Raw genomic sequence first — 18,402 nt, 5'->3', positions numbered from 1 at the left:
AACTTTTGCAAGTATAAGGGGTCGGACCCCTCTGCAATGCTAAAAAAATTTTGAGGATTCTTTTTTTTTTTTTTTTTTTTTTAAGATTTTATTTACTCACGACAGAGAGAGAGAGAGAGGACGAGACACAGGCAGAGGGAGAAGCAGGCTCCATGCAAGGAACCCAGTGTGGGACTCGATCCCAGGTCTCCAGGATCACACCCGGGCCGAAGGCGGCATTAAACCACTGGCCCACAAGGGCTGCCCTGAGGATTCTTATGATCGTTGTATCTACTGATTGAGAAAATAAAGGAAAAAAAAAAAAAACTGCAAGTACCCAGTAATTCTTCAAAAGCACCTGCAAACATCTACAGAACTATAAAACATAAATCTAATTTTTTATTACAGAGCCAGTTAATGTCAGAACTAGGTCTAAAACCAAATCTCCAGACTTACCATACAGATGGGGCTCTAAGAATCTGGGGTCATTCATCATAGAGGAAGGTTTTCTTTAGGCACCCCCTAAAATTCCATTAGGGACTAGACAAGGTGATTTTAAAGTTCTTGTGGAAACCAAGCAAAGATAGACAAGGCAATTCTGAAAAAGAATAAAAAGTAGGGAGTGTCCCTATCAAATACTGAAATACTGCAAAGCTACAGTAGTTAAGACAGTGTGGTCCTGACCTCTGAGGAAATCAACTAATAACTGAACAGATTAGAAAGTGCAGGAACTAATACATATGGAAGAACTCAGTATAAAATGGATGTGGCATTTCAAATCACTGGGGTAAGAATTATTCATTAAATGCTACTGTATCAATAACTGAGTACCTGTCAGGAGAAAAAATCCCAGATGAGTCCTTACCTCATCCCTTATACCACATGAAGCTCTATAAGGAGCAAAAATATACAAAATGAAACCACTAAAGAACTAGCAGAAACAAAGAAGGATGTTTTTCCAATAATCTTGTAGTGGACAAGGTATTTCAAAGCATGACTGAAAAACAATAGAAGCCAAACATGAAACTACTTGAAAACATAAAATGTTACTTCATTACAGAAAATTCCATCAACAAAGTCAAGATCAGGCATTAAATGAAGCCCCCCCCCCCGCCCCGCCCTACTCCAGCACTAAAATTCCAACCAGCACACAACCCAGGTTCTATGCCACTCAAGTACAGCATTCTTTCTGTATATCATATAATCCCAAATCACTAAGAAGTTTTAGAACAAACAAAAAAATCAAATCCTATAGAATGCACAGTAACAGCCTCAAACATTGCATAAGCCTAGGACATGAGACTTCTACAGTACCACCTACAGCTGTTACCTCCACTCTTGTTAGAAACTACCAGACATACAATAAGGTGTTATCTTTCATTATGCGTTTTGGTATAAAACCAGTAAAGCCATGAAGAGGTCAATAGGTTCCCATGAATAAACTTGCCCTGGGGTCTATGGTAACATGCACATTCAGCAGTGAAGGCTTACCAAATTAACAGCATCAAAAGAGATTACTGAGCACCTACTATATGCATGCTATTATGCCAAACTCCAAGGTGAAAAAGAACCAGTCTTCTGCCTTCCAGAAGCTAGCTTATTAGTCAAACAAACCATAAGGAAAGGGTATCTGCTTTAACCAACAGCCAGTAACATTTGTTATGCTTCAATCTCAAATCTCCACAGATGACTGCCTTGATGAAGCAAAATTTCACTTATCTAATTTATTACTGTAAGCAAGTCGTAATTAACTATGTGATTAAAAAAAAAAAAACTAGTTATACTAGGTATACCTAAGTGACTCACAGTTCAAAACCTAAAGGTACTACTACGTATTACTACTGTAATAGCCCATCCACTAAGTGAGGTACTCCACTCGCAGGGTACTATAAACAGCTGCTATTTAAATTCAGATCATTTGGCGCACCTGAGTGGCTTAGTCAGTTAAGTGACTCTTGTCAGGGTCCTGAGATCCAGGCCCACATGGGACTATGCACTGAGCAGGAAGCCTATTTAAGATTCTTTCTCTCCCTCTCCTTCTGCTCTCCCTCCCCCGCCCCCACCACACATTCTCTCTCTCTCTCTCTCTCTCACACACACACACACACACACACACACACACACACACATACACTCTCTCTCAACAACAATAAAAAATCAGATTAGTTACATATCACCTTGATCCAGAAACCATGTTATTTTTATTTCTATACACTTTTCTGCTTTATCCATATCTGGTTTTTCTCCAAGTTTTTTTTTTAACCGCCCCGCTGCAGACCCGCTGGGTCTTTCTCCAAGTTCTTAACAATGCATTCTTCCTTTTTGACCTAGACATATCACTTATTATAATTATGCACTAGCTCACGTCAGGCCATTTGTCTGAAAGCCTTTCTTCCTTTTTTGCTTCCCACATTATTGCTTGGAGCATTATATTGTGTGTTTTATGACGGAGGCTCCAATTTGGAGGGCGTCTGCCGCCACACTACGCTCTTTACCCAGAGAATGGAATGGTGGCGTTCCTCCACTCCCTTGTCCACTTAGCAGGCACTATCAGAACTACAAAGGAGTAATAATGTTTTCATCTTTTCCCTTAAAAGGCTCTGAAACAGTTACAACTTTCTGTAAGGTCAGTCTACAGGGCAATACTGACTTTGCAAAGAGATTACAAAACCTCTTATCCCAAATACTAGCAACTGAAATTCCTAAATAAGTATCCCATTTCTTTGCTGCCTGTGACTGTTCTCTGCATAACTGAACATAAACCTGAAGAATATTTTACAAGTTCCTTATTTTAATTTAAAAAATGATTGAAATCAAATGAGTCATCCTAAAAACCTGGTTAATTATGAAAACATGAGTGAAATTATAAGTCAACTCCAATAAACTGTCCTTAATAAATTTCTGTAATGAATAATTCTGGTTAACAACCAAACTCCCAATAAACTGCATTAAATGTATCAAATACAGATTAGGTGAACAGAGGCCAGATAGTGTTAATTCCAGATCCTACTACTGTTTCATAAAAATTATGTTCTGCATAGTAATAGCAATTAAAGTCACACTTTAAAAATAAGCACTCTAGAGAAGTACTCTTAGGAAGTATTTCCCAGGAATTAATAAAACATTCTCATTTGCCACAGTCAGGAATTTTTCAGTCAAGATCTGTAAAATCCTTAGATATGTCATTTGCATTCCAGCAGAAACCATTAGCCCTCAAGAAAAGGCAGTAGAAAAAAAAAAAAAAAACACAGCATTCTTAATTTATTGGTCCCTTGCAATCTATGATGCCAGAGAAAGAGAGGCACTGTAGAAGAAGGTGGCTTTATTACAATGTTTGCTGAATCTCCACAATACTGTAAAACCAAGTGAGTGTCTTTTGGGAAGAAAGTGGAGATGGTAAGAGAACACCGGGGGTACCCTCTTAAAAGTTAGAAGTTAAGCAAACATTAGGCAAAAATGGCAGTATCTTACAGAAGGTCACATATTCACTGCACTAAGCCCAAAATTTACTTCACTGAATTGAGTTTTGAGGGACTTTTTGAGCATGTCAAATAGCTTCTGCACTCCAAACCTTTCCAAGTTTCATAAGTGGCAACCATACCCCTGACTCCTATTACTATCTGCTATTTGAAGAGACAGAACAGGTTTGTATACACCCTCCTAATCACAAAGGCAAACTACAACAAAGCCAGAGTGGCTTCAAAAGACTATAAAGGCTTTTAAAAGAGGAAAGGGGATACTTATGTATAAATGTAATACAGAAAAGTAATTTAAAGAGTCTAACCTGGGGATCCCTGGGTGGCGCAGCGGTTTGGCGCCTGCCTTTGGCCCAGGGCGCGATCCTGGAGACCCGGGATCGAATCCCGTATCAGGCTCCCGGTGCATGGAGCCTGCTTCTCCCTCCGCCTGTGTCTCTGCCTCTCTCTCTCTCTCTCTGTGACTATCATAAATAAATAAAAATTAAAAATTAAATAAATAAATAGAGTCTAACCTGTTGGAAGAACAAAAATTGTTAAAATGTCTATACTACCCAAAGCAATCAAACATTTGATGCAATTCCTATCATAACACCAACAGCATTTTTCATAGAACTAGAACAATTTTAAAATTTGTATGGAATCACAAAAGGTCTCAAATAGTGAAAGCAATCATGAAAAAAAAAACTGGAGGTATCATAATTCCAGATTTCCAGTTATATTACAAAGCTATAGTAATTAAAACAATATTGTACTGGCACAAAGAACAGACACACAGATCAATGGAATGAAACAGAAAACCTAGAAATAAAACCACAATTATATAGTCAATTAATCTTCTATAAAAGAGATGAATATACAATAGAAAAAAGTCTCTACAACAAATGGTGTTGGGAAAACTGGAGAGACACTTGCAAAAAAATGAAAATTGGATCACTTTCTTACACCATACACAAAAATAAACTCAAAATGGTCTAAAGACCTAAATGTGAGACCTGAAACCATAAAAACCCCTGAAGAGAGAACAGTCACTTCTCTGACACTGACAATAACATATTCTCGATATGTCTCCTGAGACAAGGAAAATAAAAGCAAAAATAAACTACTGGGACCACATCAAAATAAAAAGCTTCTGCACAGTGAAAGAAATAATCAATAAAACTAAAAGGCAACCTACTGAATGGGAATAGATATTTGCAAGTGACATATCCAATAGAGGGCTAATACCCAAAATATATAAAAAACTGATACAACTCAATACCCCCCAAAATAAATAATCCAATTAAAAAATGGACAGAAGATATGAAGACATTTCACGAAAGAAGACTTACAGATGGTCAACAGACACATGAAAAGATGCTCTCGTCATCAGAGAAATGAAAATCAAAACTACACTGACCATCTCGTACCTATCAGAATGGCTAAAATTAAAGCACAAGAAACAACAGGTGTTGGTCAGGATGTACAGAAAGGGGAACCCTGTTGGTAGGAATGCAAACTGGTGCAGCCCCTATGGAAAACAATATGCAAGTTCCTCAAAAAGTTAAAAATGCAACTACCCTACAACCCAGTAATGTAATTACTGGGTATTTACTCGAAAAATATAAAAACACTAATTCAAAGGGAAACATGAACCCCAATGTTTAATGCAGCATTATTTACAACTGCCAAGCTATGGAAGCAGCCCATGTCCAGGGACAGATGAATGGATAAAGAAGAAGTGGTGTGTGTGTACACACACACACACACACACACACACACACACAGGATTATTACTCAGCTATAAAAAGGAAGGAAATCTTGCATTTGCAACAACATGGATGAATCTAGAGAGTATAATGCTAAGTGAAATAAGTCAGAGAAAGACAAAGACTGTATGATCTCATTCATACATTTAATTTAAAAAAATAAAATAAAAGCAAAGGAAAAAAGAGACAGTGCAAGAAACAGGCTTCTAACTATAAGGAACAAACAGAGTTACCAGAGGGAAGGTGGGTGGAGAGATGGGTGAAATAAGGGATGAGGATTAAACAGTACACTTATGATAGAAAAAAAAAAGTATAAGAGCAAACAAAGAAAAAGAAAAATGAAAACATGGGACTCATTCAAAAATCCTTAAAGAATTTTTTTTTAATTTTTATTTATTTATGATAGTCACAGAGAGATAGAGAGAGAGGCAGAGACACAGGCAGAGGGAGAAGCAGGCTCCATGCACCGGGAGCCCGACGTGGGATTCGATCCCAGGTCTCCAGGATCGCGCCCTGGGCCAAAGGCAGGCGCCAAACCACTGCGCCACCCAGGGATCCCCCTTAAAGAATTTTTAAAAATAAAACAAAAAATGAAAAGATATATACCGTCCAAGCCCCACAGGATGGTGTGTTCAGGGCCACTTTTCTGAAAAGCTATCTAAAGAAACAACAAAAACAAGGAATATAATCAAATTCATAATAAGAAAAAGGACACATAGGTTGTTCTGTCCCTCTCTTCAAAAGTATGGTCAAAGTTACACACACAGATCTGAAACTTTCTCGAGAATTTTCTTACTCTTGCTGTTGTCCTTTATCTCCTGGCTACTGGGTAATTTTCTATTCTCGGTACATTACTCTCAACCCTTTATTTATTATTTACATGCTCTCCTTTACTGCTTACAACTCTGTGGAGTAGGCACTGTTTTATAGATGGGAAGAGCAAGGCTCACCAAACTTGACAAAAGCCCCCCAAACCACACTGCTAATAAATGGCAAAGCCAAGACTTGAACCCCAATCAGTCTGGACCCAGAGCCCCACTCCTGACCTGGGTTGCAATTCTGTCTCATCCTGTCCTGGAGGCAATCAACTAGCCCTGAGCCTGAAGCCTACAGAGGTAGGTCTAGTCAGGCACCATCTACATATGACTGCATTTATGTACATCCCACTGTTCCAAAAAGAGAGCATTCATTTGTTGGAAGTGAGTTTAAAAAAAAGAAAGGAAGTCTAGAAGCATTAAGTGAGTTAGAAATGAGACAAGTGCAAAAGGTAGGCCTTAAACTCTATATAGGGGAAACAAATTTGGTTGAAGAACTTGTAAAGGGGAATTTGAGGTACTACAGGAACCACTGTCTATCAGCCACAAACCTACCAAATACTCAAAGAAAATGCCTTCACTTCTAAGTCCCAAAAGCCAATATATTTCAGTCTGCACCTGCTAACATCCTATCCCAAAGCACCACTACATATTCCTTCTTCCTCAATATCCCAAACAGCCTCTGCTGCTCTTCTGATACCAAAGCCTGGTTTGTAGCAAATGGTTGTCAAAAAAGCTCTGGTAAGAGGTAATTAAAAATAAAAAGCCAAGAAGTTCTGGTTCACTCCCACTGATAACAAGATACCTCAGAACCCCTTACCCACAAAATCAGCGGTTCTGTAATGTGAAAACGAAAAGGGGAAATCTCACTAAAATGGAGCAGGGAGGCCCATTCAACATCAATTATGGGAAGAACTGTCAATCACAGGCCCCAAAAGGAAAAGATGGACATCCTATCTCTACAAGGAATTCAGCCAGCCAGCCATGCAACTCAGCCAAAGAGAAACCATCATCAGCCTGAACTCCTGCTTCTCTCCAAGGGACTTTTGTTAAACAACCCCTCCCAACTTCCGCCTTCTCCTCTTCCTCCTCCTCCATAAACATTTCTCTCCTTCCTCTGTGGGACTTGCCTGCCACAGCCTGCATGCCCCAAATGGCAATTTTCTGCTATCCCTAAATAAACCCATCTTGGTGGTAAAATAACTGGCTGTTTTAATCCTTTAGGCTAACAGTAACTTTTCATTAGAACGCTAGGCAGCTTCAAGCAAGAGTGGAAGGGTTCCAACTGATTTCTCTACCTTAACTTGTCTTAAAACTGGACAAGAGGCTCATCACTACTCTCTGTCCTTCTCTCCAACTCTCACTGCTTTCTTCTACCACAATATGAATTTAAGAAGTTTGCCCCTTACTTTCCTTTCTAAAGGAATCAGTGAAAGTAAAACTCTAGATAATAAAACTATTAAACAAATACATAAAGGAAATCTCACTAGAAAGGAAAAACAGCAAATTAAGAAAACTGAAGCTAACCAAAGCAACTTACGTACAAGAAAACATAACAGTTACAGAACTACGCTAAGTGGACTTCAGTACTCTCCAAACAGAAAGAAAGCTTTCAAATAAAACCTTAAGATGTAGTATTTATCATTTCTGCATCGCATCTGGAGGAGAGGGCAGGGAACCAGCTCAAAATGCTTTGGTCAATTCAAGCCACCCTAGGCTTCGATTCATTCAAGTTTTCAAAAATTTGCTTTAATTCGCTAATTGTTCATATCCGTACAACTTCAAAAATTCTGGGAACTTAAATTTAATTTGCTACATCTTATTTATTTTAGCATTTCAATGAGAAGACAAGGATAAATCAAATTCTACTCAATTTAGGAAGAGAAATCACATTCCATTCCTCCCAGATAAGGAAGGGTTCCTCATTTCATTAATAATCAATGTCTGTAAAAACAAATGCAATCTTTAAGAAAAGAAATTCCAAAATTACTAGAAATAATCTGAGGCTGACACTAGAAAATTAGGGGGAGAAATGCCAAGAAGCACTAAACTATATGAAATCCAACTCTTTAGAAATAATATTTGAATGCTAATTAGAACAAAAGAATATGAAATATAATGCTTGGCCAGTTTTATACAAAGCCCACTGAGAGCATAATGCCATTCGCTGAGATTGTTTCAAATGTTCCTGACAGAAATGGAAACTGAAAATATCTTTAACCCACATTATCCTACAGCACCTCTATGAAAACCCACTTCTAGACACATTCATATTAATGAATATATCCCAATACTCTTCTAAAAGGAAAAGTTTAAACGGCTGTTTTTTAAAATGAAATCTTATATACCGGAAAGCCAAAAATACACAGTAGGAAATTATGGGAAATGCAGACATCTCCAATTTTCAGCATCTAAGGTTTCAGAAATGCAGTCAGTCTAAAAATCATCTGTTTTTCACCATGATTTGGTTTCATTTTTTCTGGACTCATTCATTTCTTTTCATTATCAGTTCATTCATTTCTGAAGACCATGCATAATCACTGTTCACACTAACCACGAGGAATGTCATCTTCTGGTACAAAAAGGTCATTGCAGGGGTATATATCAGGTCTACAAACCACTGAGGGGTGAGGTGCAAGACAATCATGTTTTTCTTTTTTCAGGAATTCAAAGAGACAGGAAAAATAATGGTAAAATAGGCAAGGAGACAATGTATGTGGAATTTTATTGTATGTGCAAAAACAACCCAAAATATAAATGTCTCCTCAGTAAAGGAAAAATATCATTTCAACCATATTTCCTACCCTTGGCACTTCAACATTTATCTAGACCCAGACTACTCACCTATATGGAACATTAAAATATGTGAATTTACTTGTCTACAATCTGAAATTACTCAATAAAAGGTAAGTGAAAAAATTATTACAATTAAATAATTTACTTATAATGAATCAGCATCCTTCCCCTTTCTCTAGCTTGGATATTTTATTCACTTTTGTATGTTTTTTTTTTTATTTTATTTTATTTATTGGGCAGCCCGGGGGGGGGGGGGGGGGGGGGGGCTCAGCGGTTTAGCGCCACCTACAGCCCAGGGCATGATCCTGGAGAGTCAGGACTGAGTCCCATGTCAGGCTCCACTTCAGGCTCCCTGCATGGAGCCTGCTTCCCCCTCTGCCTGTTGTCTCTGCCTCTGTGTGTGTGTGTGTGTCTCATGAATAAATAAATAAAATCTTTAAAAAAATGATTTTATTTATTCATGAGAGACAAAGAAAGAGAGGCAGAGACATAGGCAGAGGGAGAAGCAGGCTCCATGCAGGGAGCCTGATACAGGACTCAACCCCCGGACCCTGGGATCACATCCTGAGCCTAAGGCAGATGTTTAACCACTGAGCCATCCAGGTATCCCTCAGTTTTGTATTTTAATCTAGTTTCTCTCTCTCTCTCTCTTTTTTTTTTTTACAGGAACTAAATATCAATTTCACATTCAAAAGACAGACCCAATCATCACACTGAAATTCCATAGTCTAAAACACAATCACTGATATCAGACAGTTAGCATTTTTCAACAATTTTGAGGTTAAGTCCTACTTAGATGGAAGCAGATCAACAAAAGTGAAAACACCTTCAGAATGACCAAGATAAAAAGAGAGGATGTACAAGTTGGCAAAATTAGGAATGAAAGAGAACTACCACATCAATTACTACCAACCATAAAAAAAAAACTCACAGGGATTATAAAGAAATAATCAAAAAATCTATGCCACCAAACCAGACAACTCAGAAGAAAAGAAAAATTTCTGAGACCATGTAAACTAACAAAACTGTCTAAAAAAAGAGAAAAATTTTATTAACTTATAGCAAACTAACAGATTGGATTAATAATTAAAAATCTACCCACAAAGAAAAGCTCAGGTGCAATGGTTTCACATGTGACTATTTAAGGTATCAAAGCAGTATCAATCCTTCACAAATTCTTCTAAAAAATAAGAGGAAACGCTTCCTAACTCATTCTATGAAGTCAGTTTTACTGACACCAAAAAGAGACAAAAACATCACAAAAAAACCTACAGATGAATATCACTCATGAATACAGATTCAAAAAATCCTCAATAAAATCTAGGAACATATAAAAAAGATTATATTCCATAAACAAATGGGACTTATCCTGGGAATGCAAAATTGGTTTAACCTCCCCAAATCAATTAGTATAATATGGAATATTAATAAAGTACAAAGCTACATGACAATCTCAATATATGCAGAAAGAATATTTCACAAAACCCAATACTCAGTTGTGATTAAAAACTCCCAACAAACTTCCATAACCTGACAAAGGTGATCAACAAAAAATCTACAACTAACATCACATTTAATAGTGAAGGACTGAATGTTTTTCCCTAAAATCAGAACAAGGCAAGAATGTCCACTCTTACTACTTCTATCCAATACTGTAACGGAGGTTCCATTCAGCACAACAAAGCAAAAAAGAAAAAGAAGGGAGACCATCCAGATCAGAAAGGAAGTAAAACTCTCTGGCTAATGAATTTCATCATTTTATCATGACATGAGAACATGTCATGAGCCTATATGCAGAAAATTCTAAGGAATCCAAAATAAAACTAGAACTAAAGCAAAAGTTCAATGAGGTCACATGATACAAATCAATATACAAAATCAACCACAGTGACCACAAAGAGGAAGCATGAGGTGGGGCACTTGGGTGGCTCTGTCAGTCAAGTGTGTAACTCCTGATTTCAGTTCAGGTCATGATTGCAGGGTCATGAGAGCCACATGGGGCATGGAGCCTGCTTGGGATTCTCTCTCTTCGTCTCCTTTGCAACCTGCTCCTCCCTGCCCCATTTATGTGCATATGCATGCTCTCTCTCTAAAACGAAAGAGAGAGAGAGAGAGAGAGAGAGAGAGAGAGAGAGAGAGAGAGAGGAAGCATGAGGAGATGAAATAAGCAGGTGCTTTGATGTGGTGGTTACACAAATCTATACATGTGACTATTGTACACAACACACAAATGAGTGTATGTAAAAAGTGGTAAAATCTGAATAAGGTCTACAGATTGTATTATATCAATTTTCTGGTTTTCACAGTGTATTACCGTTACACAAAATGTTACCACGGGGGTAAACCAGGGTGAAGAGTACACAGGACATTTCTGTGCTACTTCTATAACTTTGTGTCCATGACTGTTTCAAAATAAAAAGTTTTTTTCTTGAAAAATCAACTTTTTTTTTTTTACAATAAAAGCAACAATCAAAAATGAAATTAAGATCCCCAAGGTGATTCTTTTGTATACATTTGGGGTTCACCATCCCATATTTGTTTCAAGACCTCAAGAACAGAAGTTACATAAGCATATGATGTATAACAATTACAAATTACAAATTGGTAAAATTCCCAAGCTTGTGTACCCATCAAAATCATCTAGAGATCATTTAAAAATTTCAAAACCTGTGTAACACCCCAGACCCAATTAAATCACAATTTCTGGGGTGAGGACTTAGGCATCAGTATCTTTAAAACCCCCTGGGTAAACCACTGCTTATTATTATTGCTAAAGCAATAATTCTCTATTTTTTGTTCAGGACTTCTTACCATAAAACCCCAAATTGCAATTGCTCATGAGTTACATTTATCAATATTCACCAAATATTAAAAATTAAGACAGAAATGTTTTTAAATATTTAAAGGCGTACCTGGGTGGCTCAGTCGGTTAAGCATCTGCCTTCAGCTCAGGATGCCAGGGTCCCAGGATTGAGCCCCACATTGGGCTCCTTGCTCAGCAGAGAGCCTGCTTCTCCCTCTCCCCCTGCCTGCTAGTCCCCCTGCTTGTGCACACACGCACACACTCTCTCTAATAAATTCATTCATTCATTCATTCATTAAATCACTATAAAGGACAAAATAAATTTATTATGTGTTAACAAATGTGTCTTCAAAAAAATAACTCTTTCTCAAGACAACAAACTATTGGCACCGTTATATTTTTACAAGTTCCTTTAATGTCTGACTTAAAAAAGGAAGCTGGATTTTCATACCTACTTTCTGAATTCATTCCATTGTGATACGTTGTTTTGACTGCAGTATATAAAGACAATTCAGTCTTACACAGATACCCAGTTGGAAAGAGGAGTATTTAATAGTCTTTTCAGGTAACTGTGGTCCTGTCAGGTAGCTTCTGAAAAGCCCACTGTATGCTCTAAAATAATGAGAGCAAAAAGAGCATATAATATTTTAGTGTAATTATGAAAATAAGTATGACCTCAATGACCCCTTAAAAGGTCCTGGAGACACCCAGAAGTCCCCATACTACACTTAGAGAACTGCTGGCATGAGGTATAGAAGAAAGGAGGACTAATGAGGTCTGCAGCTGTCAGAGGTTTTACAGGAAGGCAGAGCTTCCACTAGGAAAATGAGACGGGGAGCAGAAAAGACAGCTCAAAAACCAAGTTGATTTTCACTGAAAAGATTAACACTTAAAAGTGAACTGAATAAAAACCAGACACTAGCCAAAAAGGAAAACTATATCCAAACACCAGTATAAATGTGATATATAAAAGAAACCCAGCTATTAAAAGAAATTCCAGGTCAAAGGATTATCACAAAGTGGACACATCCAGGGAGCCACATCAGGGTCATGCGATAGGGTGATGCCAGCACCCTCAGAAGTGTCCTTTGTCCCTCTCAGTTATCAATATCTTCTCCTTCCCCTAAAATAATCACGTTCCTTGTTCCTGACACCCCTATACAATTTTACTTAAGCAAAATTGTCCAGTTTGGATTCTGCTATGTCTAGCATCTTCTACTCAACATTAAGTTTGTGAGATGATTACAGCTGTTGAGTACAGCTTCAATTTTTTCATTCCTACCACTTTATAATGTACAACTACACCACAACTTACATAATCGTTCCACCACTGATGAACACTTGAGATGTATCTAAGTGGGGCTATGATATATAATGGTACTACCCACACCACCATACACATATCCGGGCACAGTCATACATGCACAGCTGCTGAGTGCACACATAGAAGACCAATCCTGGTTCATAAGGTATCTTCGACTTTAGTACAACCCCCAACAGTTCTTCAACACGTCTGCACCAATTCACACCCCCATCAGTTAGGATATGCATTCCAGCTGCTCTACGTTCTCCACGCTACAGACTGTCAGTCTTTTCCATTTCAGCTGACCTTGAGACTTGGTGGTATCTCATTATTTAATCTGCACTTCCTGATTACTGAGTTTAAACTTTTTTTCATATCTTCATTGGCTATTTGTATATATTCTTCAAAGTGCAAGTTCAAGTATCTTACCCTTTTACAATTTTTACTTAAGCAAATGTATTAGATTATGTATTAGATTATCTGGCTTTCTTACTGATTTCTTCCAGCTCTTTAAATTTTCTAGGTAGGAGACATGTCAGTTTACATGTGATTCAAACATTCTATTCCAGCCTATGGATTACTTTTAAAATCGTAATGGTACATTTTAAAAAACAGAAGTTCCTAATATTAATTTATTTCAACTTAGCATCTATTCATTTATAGTCTGTGTCCTGTTTAAGAAAGGTTTTCCTACTCTTAGGCCATGAGGCTTTTCTATATAATTTTTTACCTTTCACCTTAGTCTATCTGGAATTGATTTTTGTAAACGATATAAGGTAGGGGTCAAATGTGATTTAAGGATACCCATCTTAATAATCACACACCAATATCAAAAAGACCATCCTTAAAAAAAAAAAAAAGACCATCCTTCTCAGACTGTTTTGTACTTAACACAATCAAACATCTATATATGTGTGCGCCTACTTCAGGACTTTCTACTCTCAGTTTCATTAATCATATTTGCCTACACTTATGCATGTTAATACCACACTGCTTAAATATTATAGCTGTTTAATAACTCTTCATATTGCATAAGGCCAAATATTTGTCATTCTTCAAGAGTGTCCTAATGGCACTCTATTTTTCCACATTCCACATTCTATTTTTCACATTCCAGATTTTAGAAACAGTCCATTTGCACTGCCCTCCCACAAAAATTTTCAGGCTATGACCTAGGTTGGACAAAGTCTCTGTATTGATTTAGAGAGAACCGACATCTCCATAATATTAAGTCTTTCATTTCATGAACTTGATATAATCTCCCTTTATTTACCTTTTCCTTAAATTCTCTATTCTATAGTTTCCTACACAAAGGTATTATAAATTTCTTGCTAGTTCTATTCCTATATATTGGGATTTTTAAATTTTTTAAATTTATTTATGATAGTTACACAGAGAGAGAGAGAGAGAAAGAGAGAGAGAGAGGCAGAGACACAGGCAGAGGGAGAAGCAGGCTCCATGCACCGGGAGCCCGACACGGGATTCGATCCCGGGTCTTCAGGATCGCGCCCTGGGCCAAAGGCAGGCGCCAAACCGCTGCGCCACCCAGGGATCCCATATTGGGATTTTTAATGCCACAATAGTACCTTTGTTAATTTCATTTTCCAGTTGTTATAGAGAATTCAATAACCATGCTAAACACACTTCTAAATTCCAATAAATGCACTGGCTAGAAGCTACACAGCATAATGGTGAACAAACTCCTTGCAGATTAAACTCTTCCTAAGATTATTCTTTCCTAGTTTGCTTAAGAATTTTTCATCATGAACAAATGTTAAATTTCAGTGTTTTCTGCACCTAGTGATGATTGTACAGTTTTTCTCCTTCATTAATATGGTGAGATATATTTGATTTTTAATATTAAACCCACCTTGCATTCTAGAATAAATGCAAAATGCTCATATTATACCCTTTTATATTGATATATCTAATTGTTATTCTTAAGGATACTTGCAAATATGTTCATGAATGAGACTGCCCTATAATTTTTTTTCTTATAACGTCCTTGACAATATGTGATATCAAGATTATGCTTGCCTGGCAGGACCTCCAGACTTAGAAGACTGGCTACCTGATTTCAAATCTCCCCATACTTCCTCCCTCCAAAACATCTATCAGGAGAGCAAAACAATCCACACATGACCCATGTGCCTTCATGCATTAATAGGAGGCAGAATACAATAGCCTTCAAATAACCTATAAGGAGAGAAATAAACTGCGTTCCAACAGAGCTTCCACCATGCCCCACAGCAAGCCTGCAGGTGGAAAGAACAGGACTGGGGATATTAAATGTTTTGTAAAACAGTAAAAACAGGTGGAAGACTTAAATGACCCCCCCCCCCCTCCAACCCTCTGGAAAGAAAAGTGTTAAGTTACTGAATGCAGATCAAGACTTGGTAGTTCACAGAACTGGCTACAGGAAAAGGGACTTGAAAGTTGAGTGGAACTAGAAGTTGCAGGTTTGGAGAAGCAATGTTTGTGAGGGAGGGTCAGATATTTAGAGAGAGTGGCATTTCTTGGAGACATGGCAGAAAAGAGAAAGAAAGAAAAGAAAGAAAGAAGAGAAAATTTAAGGAACTGCAGAAATGAAAGCAAAATAAGGCAAGCCATCCACCCGTCAAAACCAATCATTCAAAAAAGAACTTCAGGGAAGAAACAACTGGAAAGAGTGCTCTCCAATCAAAAAACCTACTCATAAAATAAACAGGGATGCAAAAAATAAAGCCCAAGCCCACACAAAACTGCTATAAGGAAACAAAATGTAAATCAAAGCATTTCACTAATAAAACGTCTCCCCTCTCAAAACAACCATGAAACCAAAGAAATCTGTAACAAAACACTCAAAACTGAACTAAATATCCTCCAACAAGCACATATGAATCTAATACAGAAACTGAGAACAGAAATGATGTGAAAAAAAAGTGAAACAAAAGCAAACTGAACTTATTTAGAATAGAAATTTTAAAAATCCTATTACAAAAGACTGAATTAAAAGGTACCCAAAGGAGAATAAATTCAAATGAAAATTTATGAAAGGCACTGAAAAAAAGTGAAAAAACAACCAACCAAAAGAAAAAGAAAGAAATGAGTATGCAGAAAGAAAGTGAATGAAACAGAAAATAGGCAAAGAAAGTCAAACATCATGTAACACATATTCCAAGGTATGTATAAGCAAGACTCTGGGGGAAAAAGTTTAAAATACTGAAAGAGAATATTTAAGACAATAATCCAAGAAAATTCTCTGGAAATAAAAAAAGACTTGAAACTACACACTAGAAGAGCCAACTGACCAAGAACAAGTAACTCTAAAATGTACACTAATAAACCATAAGACTTTAAGATACTGAAAAGATAACTTACAATAGCAGAAAATCAGACGTACACAAAAGTAGCACATCATTTTTTTTTTTTTAAGATTTTATTTATTCAGGGGAATCCCTGGGTGGCGCAGCGGTTTGGCGCCTGCCTTTGGCCCAGGGCGTGATCCTGGAGACCCAGGATCGAATCCCACATCGGGCTCCCAGTGCATGGAGCCTGCTTCTCCCTCTGCCTGTGTCTCTGCCTCTCTCTCTCTCTCTCTCTCTCTCTCTCTGTGACTATAAGTAAATAGATAAAAAAAATTTTTTAAAAATTGTTCTGGGAACCTACAGAGGCATAGGATATGTATCCCAGCCCTGGACTGGGCTCTGAAGACGGAAAAAAAAAAAAAAAGATTTTATTTATTCATAGAGACACACACAGAGAGAGAGAGAGAGAGAGAGAGAGAGAGAGGCAGAGACACAGGCAGAGGGAGAAGCGGGCTCCATGCAGGGAGCCAGACGTGGGACTGGATCCCGGGTCTCCAGGATCATACTCTGGGCTGCAGGTGGCGCTAAACTGCTGCGCCACTGGGACTGCCCAGTAGCACATCATTTTTAAGAAACTTAAGGGGAAAGGGCAAAAACAAGGTTTTTATATCCAGCCAAGCTGTCCTTTAACTATCAAGGCCATGAAAAATATTTGAACAAGAACTTACAAAATACTTATGCACCCGTCCTCATCACCCTTCTCAACTCAGGCCCATCATCTAAATAACAGACACCCCAGAATGATCATAGACTGTTTTCTCAGTTCTCCCAAAGATACCCAACTAATACACTTCTAGATGCACTGGAAAGAAATTAATCCCTTACACTCAATGGATGCATTATAGCTTGAACTTCATCTATACAAGGGATAGAGCCGGCAATTAGTTACAGGGGCTCAAGGCAAAGGCAGTGACACACAGGTCACACATTAGAATCCTAAAGGCACAACACCTTGACTTTGTGGACTCTAGCCTTATGGTTTCCAACACCAGGGGCTGGCAGACCAGGGGCTGGCAGACCAAGAGCCTCGGGTGCAGAACATGCACTCTGCTCTTCAACCTCTGCACCCAGGGTAACCTCAAGCTTCATTAGAATATATCTACATTGCGGTTTCCACTCCTCATGCGGGAAGATGGCCATGACTGTTCCAGAAGAACGAGCTAGGGCCCAAACCCCGCCCTCCCAACCAACAGGAGGAGTCCCTCAGATGACTGGAAACATCCCCAGTCGGAGACGCCCTCACAATGACCCATAAGCTACACAAACATGAAAACACACCACTAACCCGGATGCACCTGCCACTTCTGGGCCTGCCTTGCTCTGCCACCTTGAGAGTATACTGTCCGTAATAAACTGCTTTATGCTTGCTACTTTCCTTCTGGCTGTCTTTATTCAGATGTGAGTGCAGATCCTCATGTAAATCTTCCACAGGGAATCTAAGAACTGAGACCTCCATTCACACAATGCAGACTCCCCACGGGTAACAGAATGACTGAAGAAACTTAGGCAAAAGGGCTGATGAAGAAGTGAACAGTTTTTGTACTCAACTGTAGAACTAAAACTAAAGACAAGACTGGGGTCATGGAGAGAAGAATGGTATATAAACCTACGTTATGCCAAAGTAGAAAATTGCAACTAAAATAATGGGAAGATAAAAGAGAAAGAAAAAACAATAAAATCACTATTATATAACAGGCAAGAATCAAAAGATGTCATTTAAAGATGACGTACAAGATAGTAAAAAGACGGGTTAAAAAGCAGGAAGGGGATTAAAGGTACTATAAATTAAAAAAAAAAAAGGTACTATAAATTCATGTAATTGAGAAGTAATCACTAGGACAAAAATGTAATCCTTCCCAGATACGAAAAGAAGTTTTCTACTAACTCAGGGAAAACAGACCTAGTAATGAGTGAACACAGTAAATATGATACAGACAATAATTATATCACAGGTAATAAGAAAACTGAAAACAAATATATCAGTTATAACAATTACTGTGAACGAGCTTAACTTGCCTCTTAAAAAATCTTCAAACTTGCTTAGAGAGGAAAGCCCAACTCTACCCTGTACACATGAGAAGACATATTTAAAATGCAATGATTCAAAAGGCTAAATATGAAGGGATGCACAAGAA

General features: G+C 37.9%; 1 protein-coding gene across 16 annotated transcripts in view; it reads right to left on the bottom strand.

The window, feature by feature from the left end:
* The window catches only part of WASF3 (WASP family member 3), a 134,124-nt gene that overhangs the window by 100,474 nt on the left and 15,248 nt on the right, over window positions 1-18,402 (bottom strand). For 2 of the 16 annotated variants that reach the window (XM_072719851.1, XM_072719861.1), the window contains exon 1: window positions 3,764-3,919. The exons of 12 other annotated variants lie outside the window; for them this stretch is intronic. The gene's annotated coding sequence lies outside the window, so the exon portion shown is untranslated. Of the gene's footprint in view, window positions 1-435; window positions 578-3,763; window positions 3,920-5,809; window positions 8,077-18,402 lie in introns of those variants that run through there. 2 more of the 16 variants (XM_072719867.1, XM_072719863.1) reach the window with 2 other exon arrangements.

The sequence above is a fragment of the Vulpes vulpes genome, chromosome 9, assembly GCF_048418805.1.
Source record: "Vulpes vulpes isolate BD-2025 chromosome 9, VulVul3, whole genome shotgun sequence".
Lineage (NCBI taxonomy): Eukaryota > Metazoa > Chordata > Mammalia > Carnivora > Canidae > Vulpes > Vulpes vulpes.
This window is presented reverse-complemented; position numbering and strand designations above follow the sequence as displayed.